At 42.7% G+C, this 15,269-nt stretch overlaps 1 protein-coding gene across 1 annotated transcript in view; it reads right to left on the bottom strand.

Moving 5' to 3' along the window:
• The window catches only part of MCHR2 (melanin concentrating hormone receptor 2), a 1,568,356-nt gene that overhangs the window by 323,170 nt on the left and 1,229,917 nt on the right, over positions 1-15,269 (bottom strand). The gene's annotated exons all lie outside the window — the stretch shown is intronic.

The following is a 15,269-nucleotide window of genomic DNA, read 5'->3' on the forward strand; positions in this document are numbered from 1 at the left end:
AAATAACCATATAATGATATTGGAAATGTGGCGTTAAGTTACCATCAAAACCTTTGTTACCTAAGTTAAAAGTTAAAAATGCATTTATGTATTTATTTCTTTAGCATTATTAAATAATACACAATAGAGTCTAAAGTATAGCAGAGTGGTTTACATAAAACAGTTTTCATATTTGTACTACTTCATGCTAAAAAAACTGTACAGAATATTTATGTTACATTTAATGTACCAGGGAGCATTTGAAAAAATGAAAATAATATTTAAGAGACATCACCAGTTTACTATTCTATTGCCATTTAAAAAAAAAAAGTTCATATCTGTGCTCTTCTTTATTTGCTAGAGTTATGTTTTTTTTTATTAAAGAACTTTAAATAATTCAAATGCTACTTCAAGACTTCAGTGGACAGCAAGGCGGATGCATGGGAAGCCAGATAGCATAGCAATGCAGCTGTCAGAAGTGACATGGGTGCTTAGTTTTAAGGAACCATCCCAAGAGCTGCATTGGCCAACAATTAGGTGGATAAGGACCTCTCAAATGCAGATTTGAGTAGTGCATTTTAATGTTCACTCTGAGGAGAACACAATTTGAATTTGTGACATATTCCAATCAATGTTATTTGCTCAAAGTTGTGTAATAAGAATAGTTTAAATTTTAGTGGGTGAATGATGTATTGAGGGATATGTAGTGAGTGTGTGGATTGTGGGCAATTTTTGAGTCTGGCAAGCTCCAGAAACCTGGCATTAACATTTTGCTTATATAGCAGTCAGACACCATATGGAATAGACTTGGATTTTTGAATGCTCACAGAGTCCAATTCTATATATGTCATATAATGCACAAAAACTTAGTTGGATTTTACCTTCAGAGCTCTGCGAAAAAAACATATTTACACCTTTTTGTACTTAATGCATTAGGCATCTAAGTTAGATGGCCTTTCATACTTGATTTCCAAAGACTCTAAACAGGCTTCTGGAACAGTAGAATTGTCATATTTCCTAAATCTATTGAAATAATTTAGCTTTTCTGGCCATATCACCATTTGGGTTATAGTCTTCTATGTTTCTTCCAATGGAAGGATGACACTGATTCACACACATATAGTCCTTTTGCCATCCAGTCAACAAGTATGCTCCTTGCTCTGCTGCTATTTGTGATTGTTTTGGAATCACAAATCTACTTGCTCAGGGAGGAGACAGACACCATGTGGCTAACCTCAGGCTATCAGGGAGAAAATTGTTGCTATTTGTAGAAAACATTATACTTTTAATGAAAAACCTGAGTTATGAACTCCAAAATATTTTGATTTGTTTAGGTAGATTTGGAAAGCTGTTGGGCTATAAAACATTCAGGAGCTAAATTTCACTCCTATTCTCTATGGATGCATGTGATGCTGTGAGTTTGGCGATATCCCTTCAGAGGTAATAAAAGATGGTATCAAAATAGAGGAAGAGACTCTAAGAAACATGTCACTTTTTCTGATACATTTAACATGAGCTCAGACTCGGAGGAAGAAATGAGACAAGACAGTAGGAACAATAGAGATAGTAGATATGTTGGGATTGCAACAAGCAGAGATAACCAGGAGTTTTTTAGACCACCACCAAAGCCCGAGGGAGAGGGATGTGCCATTACAAATCACAAGTCCAAGGAGAGACTAAATGAGAACAAGAAGCCAGAAGAGAAGGAATAGAATACAAAAAGGCCCCAATAATACATTTGTCATCTAAAAATTTAACAAGAGATGAGGAAGAAGAAGATTTTAGAGAAAGCTCTTGGATTTGCCTCAAAAGGATCTTCTAATAAACTTGAGTTAGAAAAAGACTTGAGGGGCCTATTCAGGAAAATAAGGCAAAAAAATTATTTAAGGGCAAGGAGCTGGAATCCAGGGAAAGTAAGTCCTGATTAAAACCTCCATCAATATGGACATGGATCTAGACAGCTTGTAGGCAGAGAGGTGGAAGTGTTTGAGACAGTTATAGAAAAGGGAATAGAGAATTTAAATAATAAAAAATTTGAATAATAAAAATCTAGCAATAAGACATTGAGAAGCTTTAAGGAAACTTTAAACCTATGATAATATCACCATAAAACCATGAGGTAAAGGAGGAGCATAGTATTCATTGACACATTACATTACAGGAAAAGAATGCAAGCCCTTTTTCATGAAGAGGCACATTAGAGAAAATCTAGTAGAGTTGAATGGAGAGACTTGGCCTGAAACGTAGGAAATATTTTAAAATTAGCCAAAGAAGATTAACTGATTTGTCAGAAGGAGTACACATTCTTGCAGAATGAACTTCAGATAATACCAGCCTTCTACAGTCTCCTGAGAGTGGTTTACATAAAACAATTTTCATATTAGTACTACTTCATGCTAAAAAAACTGTACAGAATATTTATGTTACATTTAATGTACCAGGGAGCATTTGAAAAAATGAAAATAATATTTAAGAGACATCACCAATTTACTATTCTATTGCCATTTAAAAAAAAAAAGTTCATATCTGTGCTCTTCTTTATTTGCTAGAGTTATGTTTTTTTTTATTAAAGAACTTTAAATAATTCAAATGCTACTTCAAGACTTTAGTGGACAGCAAGGCGGATGCATGGGAAGCCAGATAGCATAGCAATGCAGCTGTCAGAAGTGACATGGGTGCTTAGTTTTAAGGAACCATCCCAAGAGCTGCATTGGCCAACAATTAGGTGGATAAGGACCTCTCAAATGCAGATTTGAGATTTGAGTAGTGCATTTTAATGTTCACTCTGAGGAGAACACAATTTGAATTTGTGACATATTCCAATCAATGTTATTTGCTCAAAGTTGTGTAATAAGAATAGTTTAAATTTTAGTGGGTGAACGATGTATTGAGGGATATGTAGTGAGTGTGTGGATTGTGGGCAATTTTTGAGTCAGGCAAGCTCCAGAAACCTGGCATTAACATTTTGCTTATATAGCAGTCAGACACCATGTGGAATAGACTTGGATTTTTGAATGCTGACAGAGTCCAATTCTATATATGTCATATAATGCACAAAAACTTAGTTGGATTTTACCTTCAGAGCTCTGCGAAAAAAACATATTTACACCTTTTTGTACTTAATGCATTAGGCATCTAAGTTAGATGGCCTTTCATACTTGATTTCCAAAGACTCTAAACAGGCTTCTGGAACAGTAGAATTGTCATATGTCCTAAATCTATTGAAATAATTTAGCTTTTCTAGCCATATCACCATTTGGGTTATAGTCTTCTATGTTTCTTCCAATGGAAGGATGACATTGATTCATACACATATAGTCCTTTTGCCATCCAGCCAACAAGTATGCTCCTTGCTCTGCTGCTATTTGTGATTGTTTTGGAATCACAAATCTACTTGCTCAGGGAGGAGACAGACACCATGTGGCTAACCTCAGGCTATCAGGGAGAAAATTGTTGCTATTTGTAGAAAACATTATACTTTTAATGAAAAACCTGAGTTATGAACTCCAAAATATTTTGATTTGTTTAGGTAGATTTGGAAAGCTGTTGGGCTATAAAACATGCAGGAGCTAAATTGCACTCCTATTCTCTATGGATGCATGTGATGCTGTGAGTTTGGCGATATCCCTTCAGAGGTAATAAAAGATGGTATAAAAATAGAGGAAGAGACTCTAAGAAACATGTCACTTTTTCTGATACATTTAACATGAGCTCAGACTCGGAGGAAGAAATGAGACAAGACAGTAGGAACAATAGAGATAGTAGATATGTTGGGATTGCAACAAGCAGAGATAACCAGGAGTTTTTTAGACCACCACCAAAGCCCGAGGGAGAGGGATGTGCCATTACAAATCACAAGTCCAAGGAGAGACTAAATGAGAACAAGAAGCCAGAAGAGAAGGAATAGAATACAAAAAGGCCCCAATAATAAATTTGTCATCTAAAAATTTAACAAGAGATGAGGAAGAAGAAGATTTTAGAGAAAGCTCTTGGATTTGCCTCAAAAGGATCTTCTAATAAACTTGAGTTAGAAAAAGACTTGAGGGGCCTAATCAGGAAAATAAGGCAAACAAATTATTTAAGGGCAAGGAGCTGGAATCCAGGGAAAGTAAGTCCTGATTAAAACCTCCATCAATATGGACATGGATCTAGACAGCTTGCAGGCAGAGAGGTGGAAGTGTTTGAGACAGTTATAGAAAAGGGAATGGAGAATTTAAATAATAAAAAATTGGAATAATAAAAATCTAGCAATAAGACATTGAGAAGCTTTAAGGAAACTTTAAACCTATGATAATATCACCATAAAACCATGAGGTAAAGGAGGAGCATAGTATTCATTGACACATTACATTACAGGAAAAGAATGCAAGCCCTTTTTCATGAAGAGGCACATTAGAGAAAATCTAGTAGAGTTGAATGGAGAGACTTGGCCTGAAACGTAGGAAATATTTTAAAATTAGCCAAAGAAGATTAACTGATTTGTCAGAAAGAGTACACATTCTTGCAGAATGAACTTCAGATAATACCAGCCTTCTACAGTCTCCTGAGAGTACACAAGGACATAACAAATCCCCCCATGAGACCCTTAGTGTTTACCTTAAATTCATTTGGCAGAACCCATCAGTGAATACGTGGATCATTTATGTATAAGACACATCTGATATGATACGCAAGATAGAGGACCTTTAATATGATCTGAATAAGGAATGTCTGGTCTCCCTAAATATTGAGGCCCCTTGTACCAACATACCCAAGCATGACACTGTACAAATGATTAGAGAGATACTTCAAAGAGAATGACGATTTCTTTTGTCAACCTAAAAGTACCAGCATGGGAGCCACTGGTGCTCCTAGTCTGGCATGTTTATAAGTAGGGGCATTTGAGGATAAACATATATATAATTACATAGCCGCATTCTATGAGAATATATCCCATTGGTTCAGATTCACCAACAACATGTTTTTCAACCACCATATAGGTATAGATGTATACAGATATGGTAAATTGTAGAACTACAAATATAATGCATCTGTTAAGTTGTCCATGTGGCAGAGGCTATGTGGGAGAGACAGGCAAAGTAATGTGACTGAGATTAAATGAACATACATTAGCGATCAGAACCACGTGGAAAGTGCCTCTTTAGCTGAGCATTGGCTAGAAAAAAATAACAAAGAAGAACGACTCAAATGGTTCATCTTAGAAAACAAAACAGGCTCAGCAAGAGGTAAATATCTGGAAAGTAAAATGAAGAAAATTAAACAATTCTACATGTATATATGGTCTGAATAAAGAGAGAATAATTGGAAAGACTGGCTCAATAAAAAAGGGTGCGAGCCAGACCTGAGTATGACTACTCTAAAAACAGATACCGCTATAGATTATACATTTGACAACAACAACACAGGAGAAATAAATTCAGTGCTCTATCGCATTGTGCACCACAGCACATTATAGCCTGGCCTTACAAGGATATGTGAAGCTGGTGATGTGACTAGTCACAATGTAATTGAGTGTGAGATATGAAGCGCTTATAGGAACTAAGCTTGACATTAAAATGTCGGACATGTAAACAAATGCTGACATGGGATAGTCAGTGCCTTTATGAACCCCATGTGCTAAATATTCATCAGCATAAATTAATATTACAGATAGTATTATTTAATAGGTTTATCTTCCCATCTACTGATTGATTGATGTGTGATTTTAAAGGATGAGCAGGCATTAAAGGGGTATAATGCTTATTAGTAGCCTAACAACAGAATGGCCAACGCTAATAGAAAAGGGACTGGCAATTAATTAAATAGTATATTGTACATAACAAAGCCTGACACAAAAATGGCCACCCAGAATGACAAACACATAAATGATGATACATGGAGGAACAATATAGTATAACAATCCTAGGTCAAGTTACTATGGCGATTCAGCCAGATCGCAAGACAGGTGAAAACTAAATCAGGTAAGGAGAGGAGTAACACCCACAATATTGAGGCAATAATATTCCTATTGTATAATCCTTCATCAAATGCATATGTTTGATCAACAATGAGTAATAACTAAGATTAACTAGACTATAACTAGGGACATTTCGAACCAAGACACCTTTGTACCGAACATGACTACCACATAAGTAGTATAAGATACACCAGTAGCCTGGCTTAGAAATTGCCTCTCTCAGAGACATATGTCATCATGTCATAATCACGTTGAATAGCGGGATAGTAAGAGTGTAAATATCCTGATCTAAAACAATATGGTAGTTCAACCAGATCACAAGATGGATGAAAACTATTTTAGTTAAGGGGCACTCTGAATAATTAAGTAAGTACAACGCCTACTGCATGGTGTTAAATGTGTCTTGATAATGCTGTCTGAAATTAAGTAAGAACTAATGCCAAAGCATAAAGTGAGATGCCTTATATTAAAATGTAGACAACATGCAAACGGGTGCTTGTAGCAGTAATTATTCAGGTGGAATGGCGCATTCAAGAACAACTGACTACTTTGTTTTGTGGAAAAGGTCGCTTTAATGGAACTGGTGCTTAAAGCTTACAACAACCTTGCTCTAACACCATGCATGATCTGTCTTCACTAAACAGCTTGTAACCATCTGAAACTACCCCACCCCCTAGCCCACCCTTCACCCCATCAAGCCATCAAGATTCAATCACAACTCTCTTTACTCAGACATCCCATATCACAACCTCCTGCCTACATCACTGTTGTCATCCTGTTCCAATCCTGAACCTACCCATCCGAAGTTATCCACTGGGTCTTAACCTGGCCAACATTTGCTGTATTCACTTGTAAACCTCTGTACACCCTCTGAGGCACCCATCCATCAAAAGCAACAACCAAACAACAATCAAAACCCTGTCACACCTGCTGCACTAAATTTAAACAAAGGGCCAGGTGGGCTGGCGGGGAAGAAAATGCCTAACTGTACTGTCCCTGATCAGCCGGGGTGCACTGACAGTTAAAAATGTCACCCTCGGAATGTCATCCATACCCCATATACCCGAATTGAACTTGCCCACGGGCCTCTACACCAATCAGCACAGCCCCTAGCCCCTGAGATCCTACCACCCTCTCGAAGATTCCAGCAGAATAGGGCCTTCAGCCCAGTCCCCCAAAACTCCCATCAGGTGGAATTGCACATCCAAGAACGACAGAATACTTTGTATTGTGAAAAATGCTGTTTTAATAGAACAGGTGCTCAAAGCTTATAACAACCTGGCTCTAAAGCATTATATACTAAATAATCTGTCCTCACCAAACAGCTTGTAACTATCCAAAACCACCTCCTCTCCTAACTCACACTTCACCCATCACCATCAAGATCCAAGCACAGCTCTGATTACTCAGACATCTCATCTCACAACCTCGTACATACATCACTGTGGTCATCCTGTTCCAATCCTGAACCCTCCTCCCTATCCCTTTCCCCCAAAATTATCCACTGGGTCCTAACCTGACCAACATTTGCTGTATTCACTTGAAACTTCCGTACAGCCGCCACCAGAAAAACCCCATAGTGTTTTTCTGTCCCCCCCATCCTACATTGCCATTGGCAATCTTAACAGCCCCACCAAGACATTCCTCACCTGCATAAGATATAATACCACCTGAAATATGAAGAGATGGACACCGTCATACCTAAAAAATTCAACTGTGTCATAGCAAATATCATTGTGTTCCATAAAGAACATGCCCTCTGCCTCCATAGTTCTCTGCTGCCTTTTCTCCTTGCACAGTCAATTCCTCCAGGTTTAGTTGCCACCCGCCAAAACCTTTGAGGCATGAACTCATTAAGGGCCACAGTAGTGCAGTACCATGCTGTTTTTACCGCTAACAAATCTAATTTAACTGCCTTCACCAACGCTAAACCTTTTAATTTAACCCGGTCATTTTCTCCTTGGTGGAGCTCTAAAATGTCTGGACAATGGGTGCCCATCACCAACAAGTTCAATTTAAGCAAGAGTTCATGCAATTTCATGTCACCTTTGCCAAACTATTTTATTTGCACCATAATGTCTGGCAGTCCCAGTTGCTGTCCTCTTTTTTTGTGGTGTGGATGCTTCACTGCCGACTTCATAAATGAGTGCCTGCAAATCCAAACCCCAATGTGGGCCCTTGCAGGGCATGCAACGCAACCTAGAAGAAAAAGACTCATGTTCATTTGATTCTTGAAAAAACCCAACCCAAACACAAATAGTGCTGGTAGCAGTCTGATCGCCATCTCCCCACCTGTTGTATCTGGCCTGCTGTCTGAACCCCTAGACTCCACCTCCGCCCCCGTCCCAATCCGAAATGAATAGGTCCCAAAATCATTAGCATAATATCCTAGAAGACCTTCCTCAAAACCCCCAAAACCTGTGGCGCTGAAAACCATGGCCAATCCGCGTGGTGAGCAACCCCTCCAATCCCTGTTCCCTACTGACACAACCAGCACCACCCTTCCCTCGGAAAACCAGGGCATCAGGATATTCTTGCATACTGACACAGCACCCCTTCTCTGACAGAACACTTTTTGACCTCAGAAGCCACACCTGCACCGCCCCATGAAGCCTGTGCACATCCTGCCAGCGAAGCCCTGCCCTGAACTTAGACCCAACTACCTCTGTGACCCGAAAAGCACCAAATAATAACCACAGCATGATCACTGCAAAATGCAATGCCTTACCTTCATCCTTGCACAACTGCGGCAGTAGGTGTATGATCCGTTTCAGAATGTCAAGGGTAATTGGACGTTGAACCCGTTCTCCAGCACCCCTCTCCCGTGGCCACCCTTCCAGTATCCTCTTCCCCATCTCACCTGCTGATGGTTTGTAGCCCACACCACAGCTTCCCAAAGAATGCTATCCCCACCAATTTAACTGGTATTGTAACTGCTAATAGCCCCCTCTTAATTAGTACCATAATGAAATGTACTACATCATTTCGGCGCACCATGCCTCCATGATCATCACCACGCTGGGTCACCACAGACTACAAAAACTCTGCCCAAACCAGTCTGTATGACCACCATGTCGACACCAACAGCGATCCCGATATGAACTACATTACCCTCTCTCACCAACGGCCCACAAATGAGTGGGCATCCGGGGCTTCTCCTCATCTGACCCTGGTGGCAGCCCATGGAACATCTCCCACTGGAAATGAGAAAGAGCAGAGGCAATTTCATTAGGCACCACTGCTATATGCCTGAACTTAGATGTGACATTAGCATTCAGGCATACCAAAACAAAAACACGCAACAGCTGCCACACCTGGGGGTCCCTTGCTGTCTGTGTGTTGACTATGTGCACCACTGACATATTGTCCACATTGAACAGTACTGTTTTGTTGACAAAATGTCACCCCCACAAATACAGTGCCACCACTACAGGGAAAACTCCCTCCTTCCCCCTTTTCCAGCCCTCAGGCAATTCCTCTGCACACCAATGCCCTTGCTAAAACAGACCAAACCAGTTCCCCTGGCACCATCAAGAACAACTTGATAGACCATTCAGATCGTTCTCCCAGGCCCATCATGGAAATGCCATTGCATTTGTTCAAGAAACCCCTCCAGATTCTCAAGTCCTCCCTGACCCCTGCAAAGTTCCAAACTCAGTGATGCGGGATCCCTTTCCCCATCAGAGCTCAACCCAGACACTTACAGAAAGTTCTACCTGCCTGGACCGCCCAGCAAGTGAAGTTCAGGTGGCCTAGCAAAATCTGCATATCTTTCAATTGTGCCTTGCCCTTATCTAAGATCCTGTCCGGAAACTCCACATAGCACCACTTTTTATCCTCTGGCAACCTGATTTCCGTAAGTCCAACTCAATCCGCAAGAAAGTAATGACCTTTACTGGTTCCACAGTTTTTTCTGGTGCCAAAGGAACCCCAAGTTCTTCTATCAGATCCTGGAACAAACTCAAATATCTCACACAGTTAGCTGACTGTGGAACATCCCCCATGAAAAAATTGTCAAGGTAATGAGTCATCAGCTCACTACCTGCTACGAATGTGAAAACCTTTAGCAAAAATGAACTAAATGCTTTGAACAGAGAACATGAAACTGAACAACCAATGAGATGAGCTTTATCCACAAAAAAGTGCATCCTGAAATGGATACCCAGCAACTCATAATCTGCCAGGTGAACAGGAAGGAGTCGGAAAGCTGACTTGGCATCACCCTTAGCCATTAGAGCACCCCTTCCAACCTATTTTACCAACTGCAGTGCAGTGTCCACTGACACATAGTGCACCCTGCTGTACTCTTCCGAAATAAAGTCATTCACTGATGACCCTCCTGGCCAGGAAAGTTGATGAATCAAACGGAAATCCCCTGGTTCCTTCTTCGGAACCACCCCAATCAGAGAAACCCACAAATTCTCCACTGGTCAGTTTCTGAAAGGCTGTTCCATCCTCCCCTCACAAACCTCTTTCATCAGTTTGGACTAAAACCAGCTCCTCTTGGCTCTGCTCCGATTTCAGAGATCGACCCACTGATAAACCCCAGGTCCCTCACAATGTAATTGAAAACCAACCTGAAAACCTTGCAACAACAATTATGTCTCTTCTCGTTACCCCAACAAAGTAAGCCAATACTCAAACCTGTCCACTTTAACCTTTGTATGATCCCCTGCTCAAAGGATCCTGTTCATTTTTCCCCTACCCCGTTTACTGGAACCTGACCACTGTCCTCATTGTTGAGTAAACCCCCCACCCAGGGGTCCGCATTGAATGAGTGCATGTTTACCTCTGCAGTTGGAGCACTCATGCCTGTACTTATAAAATTCTCATTGGCACTGCCCCCTTTTGAAAGACCAGCAAGCACCACTGTAGCTCTCTGTCCCCCCCCCCCGGCCATACCCCCCAACTCTAGGTTGGACGCCCCTGAAAGGGCTTGTAATTAATCGACCAGCCACTCCCCATATAAGTCGATGGGGTTGGCTGTTCCGGCGTTATCATTTGAAGGAACAGCTCATTACCCAGCTGTCCCTAGATACTGTCTGCATCCTCCTTGAGGCATACCCAGAACTCCTCATCATACCGCACCCATGCCTGACCCCCAAAGGTCACCTGTGCTTTCTGCACAACATCTAGATATTTGAAAGTGTCACGCACCTTTCGGGATATTTTTTGCAATACACACTTGAATATATGAGGGAGGTCGCTGTCCAATTCTCTATATTTACCGCTTGGGTGCCCAGGACGAGCTGGTCTGGCCCTCGGCAACAGTGGCCCGGAGCTGAGGACGAGACCAGCTCGTCCTGCTATGGGCACCCGGGGGGAGCTAGCACTCCCCCAGATGGCCGAGCACCCCCCTCCCTTGGGCAGGGATGGAAGGGGAATCGCTTCCCCTTCCACCCCCGCCCCCTCCCCGTGCTTTCGCGCACTGACCTCATCAGAGGCCTTCCCCCCGGCGCTGGAAGCTCAGCTTCCAGCACCTGATCGAAGGAGAAATGCAAAAGCATTTCTCCTCCGATCACGTGGAGGGGGGAGAGAGGCATGAAAGGAGAGGAAAGGCCTTTCCTCTCCTTTCATGTCTCTCTGAGCATTTCTGCGATGCGATCGGGCAGCAGAAATGCCCAGAGAGACACCAGGGATTTTTTTTTCTTATTTAGAATAAGGGGAGCGGCCCCTTTGGCAAGGGCCGCTCCTCGGGGGGCAAATTATTTCTAGGCCATCTAGACACCAGGAATAGTTTTATTTCTTTATTTTTTTTTTTATGTTTCGGGAGCGACACTTTGGGCAAGGGTCGCTCCGGGGGCGGGGGGAGGGAATTATTATTAGGCCATTGATCGGCCTTGTGATCTGCCCCCAGGGGGGCAGAAACCACTAGGCACCAGGGATTATTTTGTACTTGCGCATAAGGGGAACGCCCCCATGGACAAGGGCCACTCCCCAGGGGGGTAAATGATTTTTAGGCCATTTCTGCCCCCCTGGGGGCAGATCGGCCTAAAATTATTAGCCCAAACTGCCCCCGGGGGGGGGGGGCAGAAAACCACTAGACACCAGGGATAAAAAAAAAAATTGTTTACTTTTTTTTTATGTTTGGGGAGTGATCCTTTAGCCAAGGGTCGCTCCAGGGGGGGCAAATGATTTCTAGGCCATTTCTGCCACCCCTGGGGGCAGATCTGCCTAATATAGTTAGGCCGATCTGCCCCCAGGGGGGACAGAAACCACAAGACACCAGAGATTTTCTTTTTTTTTATACTAACGCATAAGGGGAGCTGCCCCTTTGGCAATACATTATTATCAGTATAGATGAGACAATGCTGGCTGGTAGGAAGTTTGTGGATTCCTGCAGATTTCGGAAGGTTCCATCACAAAAATGTGGGGAAAATGTGTGCTTTCCAGCAAAGTTGCAGATTTGCAGGGCATTGTGGGAAAGGAAATGGTGCAGGGTGCATGTGAAGCACAGCACCCTGGAATCAACTAGATGTTTAGTTTTCAGGTGTGTCTAGGACCTGTGAATTTTTCTACATGGCAGCGCCCCAAAGTAAAAAAAAGTGCATCTCTCACCATTCCAAGTGGGATGATTTTGAGAGTTACTGAGCTCTCATTGCCCAAATGTAAAACAAAAACCAAAAATAATCAAATATCCTCTTGCTTGCCAGGGGATAAGATGTTGTAGTGTGCGGGGAGAGCTGAAAGACTGTTAGCCCCTTCAGTTCGGGTGGGTGCATAACCAGGCCCATACTGGTTGGTAGCCACCACCCCACTATTTTCTTTTATTTTCCTCATTACCTGGCATCTAGTAGACTTTCTGTCCCGCCGGGGTGTGGATCAGGGGTAATTGCCCAATCTGCCCACTTGTGGGCCATCCCACACAAGTGAGGTACCATTTTTATCGGGCGACTTGGAGGAACGCTGGGTGGAAGGAAATTTGTGGCTCCTCTCAGATTCCAGAACTTTCTGTCACCGAAATGTGAGGAAAAAGTGTTTTTTTAGCCAACTTTTGAGGTTTGCAAAGGTTCTGGGTAACAGAACCTGGTGAGAGCCCCACAAGTCACCCCGTCTTGGATTCCCCAAGGTCTCTAGTTTTCAAAAAGGCACAGGTTTGGTAGGTTTCCCTAAGTGCCTGCTGAGCTAGAGGCCAAAATCCACAAGTAGGCACTTGTCAAAAAACACCTCTGTTTTCTTTGAGAAAATGTGATGTGCCCACTTTGTATTTTGGGGCATTTCCTGTCGCGGGCACTAGACCTACCCACATAAGTGAGGTACCATTTGTAGCGGGAGACGAAGGGGAATGCTGGGTGGAAGGAAATTTGTGGGTCCTCTCAGATTGCAGAACTTTCTGTCACCGAAATGTGAGGAAAAAGTGTTTTTTTAGCCAAATTTTGAGGTTTGCAAACGATTCTGGGTAACAGAACCTGGTGAGAGCCCCACAAGTCACCCCGTCTTGGATTCCCCTAGGTCTCTAGTTTTTAAAAATGCACAGGTTTGGTAGGTTTCCCTTGGTGCCAGCTGAGCTAGAGGCCAAAATCCACAGGTAGGCACTTTGCAAAAAACACCTCTGTTTTCTTTGAGAAAATGTGATGTGTCCACTTTGTGTTTTGGGGCATTTCCTGTCGCGGGCACTAGGCCTACTCACACAAGTGAGGTACCATTTTTATCGGGAGACTTGGAGGAACACTGAGTGGAAGGAAATTTGTAGCTCCTTTCAGATTCCAGAACTTTCTGTCACCGAAATGGGAGGAAAAGTGTTTTTTTAGCCAAATTTCGAGGTTTGCAAAGTTTCTGGGTAACAGAACCTGGTGAGAGCCCCACAAGTTACCCTGTCTTGGATTCCCCTAGGTCTCTAGTTTTTAAGAATGCACAGGTTTGGTAGGTTTCCCTGGGTGCCGGCTGAGCTAGAGGCCAAAATCCACAGGCAGGCACTTTGCAAAAAACACCTCTGTTTTCTTTGAGAAAATGTGATGTGCCCACTTTGTGTTTTGGGGCATTTCCTGTCGCGGGCACTAGACCTACCCACACAAGTGAGGTACCATTTGTAGCGGGAGACTTGGGGGAATGCTGGGTGGAAGGAAATTTGTGGGTCCTCTCAGATTCCAGAACTTTCTGTCACCGAAATGTGAGGAAAAAGTGTTTTTTTAGCCAAATTTTGAGGTTTGCAAACGATTCTGGGTAACAGAACCTGGTGAGAGCCCCACAAGTCACCCCGTCTTGGATTTCCCTAGGTCTCTAGTTTTAAAAAATGCACAGGTTTGGTAGGTTTCCCTAGGTGCCAGCTGAGCTAGAGGCCAAAATCCACAGGTTGGCACTTTGCAAAAAACACCTCTGTTTTCTTTGAGAAAATGTGATGTGTCCACTTTGTGTTTTGGGGCATTTCCTGTCGCGGGCACTAGGCCTACCCACACAAGTGAGGTACCATTTTTATCAGGAGACTTGGAGGAACGCTGGGTGGAAGGAAATTTGTGGTTCCTTTCAGATTCCAGAACTTTCTGTCACCGAAATGTGAGGAAAACTTGTTTTTTTAGCCAAATTTTGAGGTTTGCAAAGGTTCTGGGTAACAGAACCTGGTGAGAGCCCCACAAGTTACCCCGTCTTAGATTCCCCTAGGTCTCTAGTTTAAAAAAATTCACAGGTTTGGTAGGTTTACCTAGGTGCCGGCTGAGCTAGAGGCCAAAATCCACAGGTAGGCACTTTGCAAAAAAACACCGTTGTTTTCTTTGAGAAAATGCGATGTGCCCACTTTGTGTTTTGGGGCATTTCCTGTCGCGGGCACTAGGCCTCCCACACAAGTGAGGTACCATTTGTAGAGGGAGACTTGGGGGAATGCTGGGTGGAAGGAAATGTGTGGGTCCTCTCAGATTCCAGAAATTTCTGTCACCAAAATGTGAGGAAAAAGTATTTTTTAGTCAAATATTGAGGTTTGCAAAGGATTCTGGGTAACAGAACCTGGTGAGAGCCCCACAAGTCACCCCGTCTTGGATTCCCCTAGGTCTCTAGTTTTTAAAAATGCACAGGTTTGGTAGGTTTCCCTTGGTGCCAGCTGAGCTAGAGGCCAAAATCCACAGGTAGGCACTTTGCAAAAAACACCTCTGTTTTCTTTAAGAAAATGTGATGTGTCCACTTTTTGTTTTGGGGCATTTCCTGTCGCGGGCACTAGGCCTACCCACACAAGTGAGGTACCATTTTTATCGGGAGACTGGGAGGAACACTGAGTGGAAGGAAATTTGTAGCTCCTTTCAGATTGCAGAACTTTCTGTCACCGAAATGTGAGGAAAAAGTGTTTATTTAGCCAAATTTTGAGGTTTGCAAACGATTCTGGGTAACAGAACCTGGTGAGAGCCCC

This window comes from Pleurodeles waltl, chromosome 5, assembly GCF_031143425.1.
Source record: "Pleurodeles waltl isolate 20211129_DDA chromosome 5, aPleWal1.hap1.20221129, whole genome shotgun sequence".
Taxonomy (NCBI): domain Eukaryota; kingdom Metazoa; phylum Chordata; class Amphibia; order Caudata; family Salamandridae; genus Pleurodeles; species Pleurodeles waltl.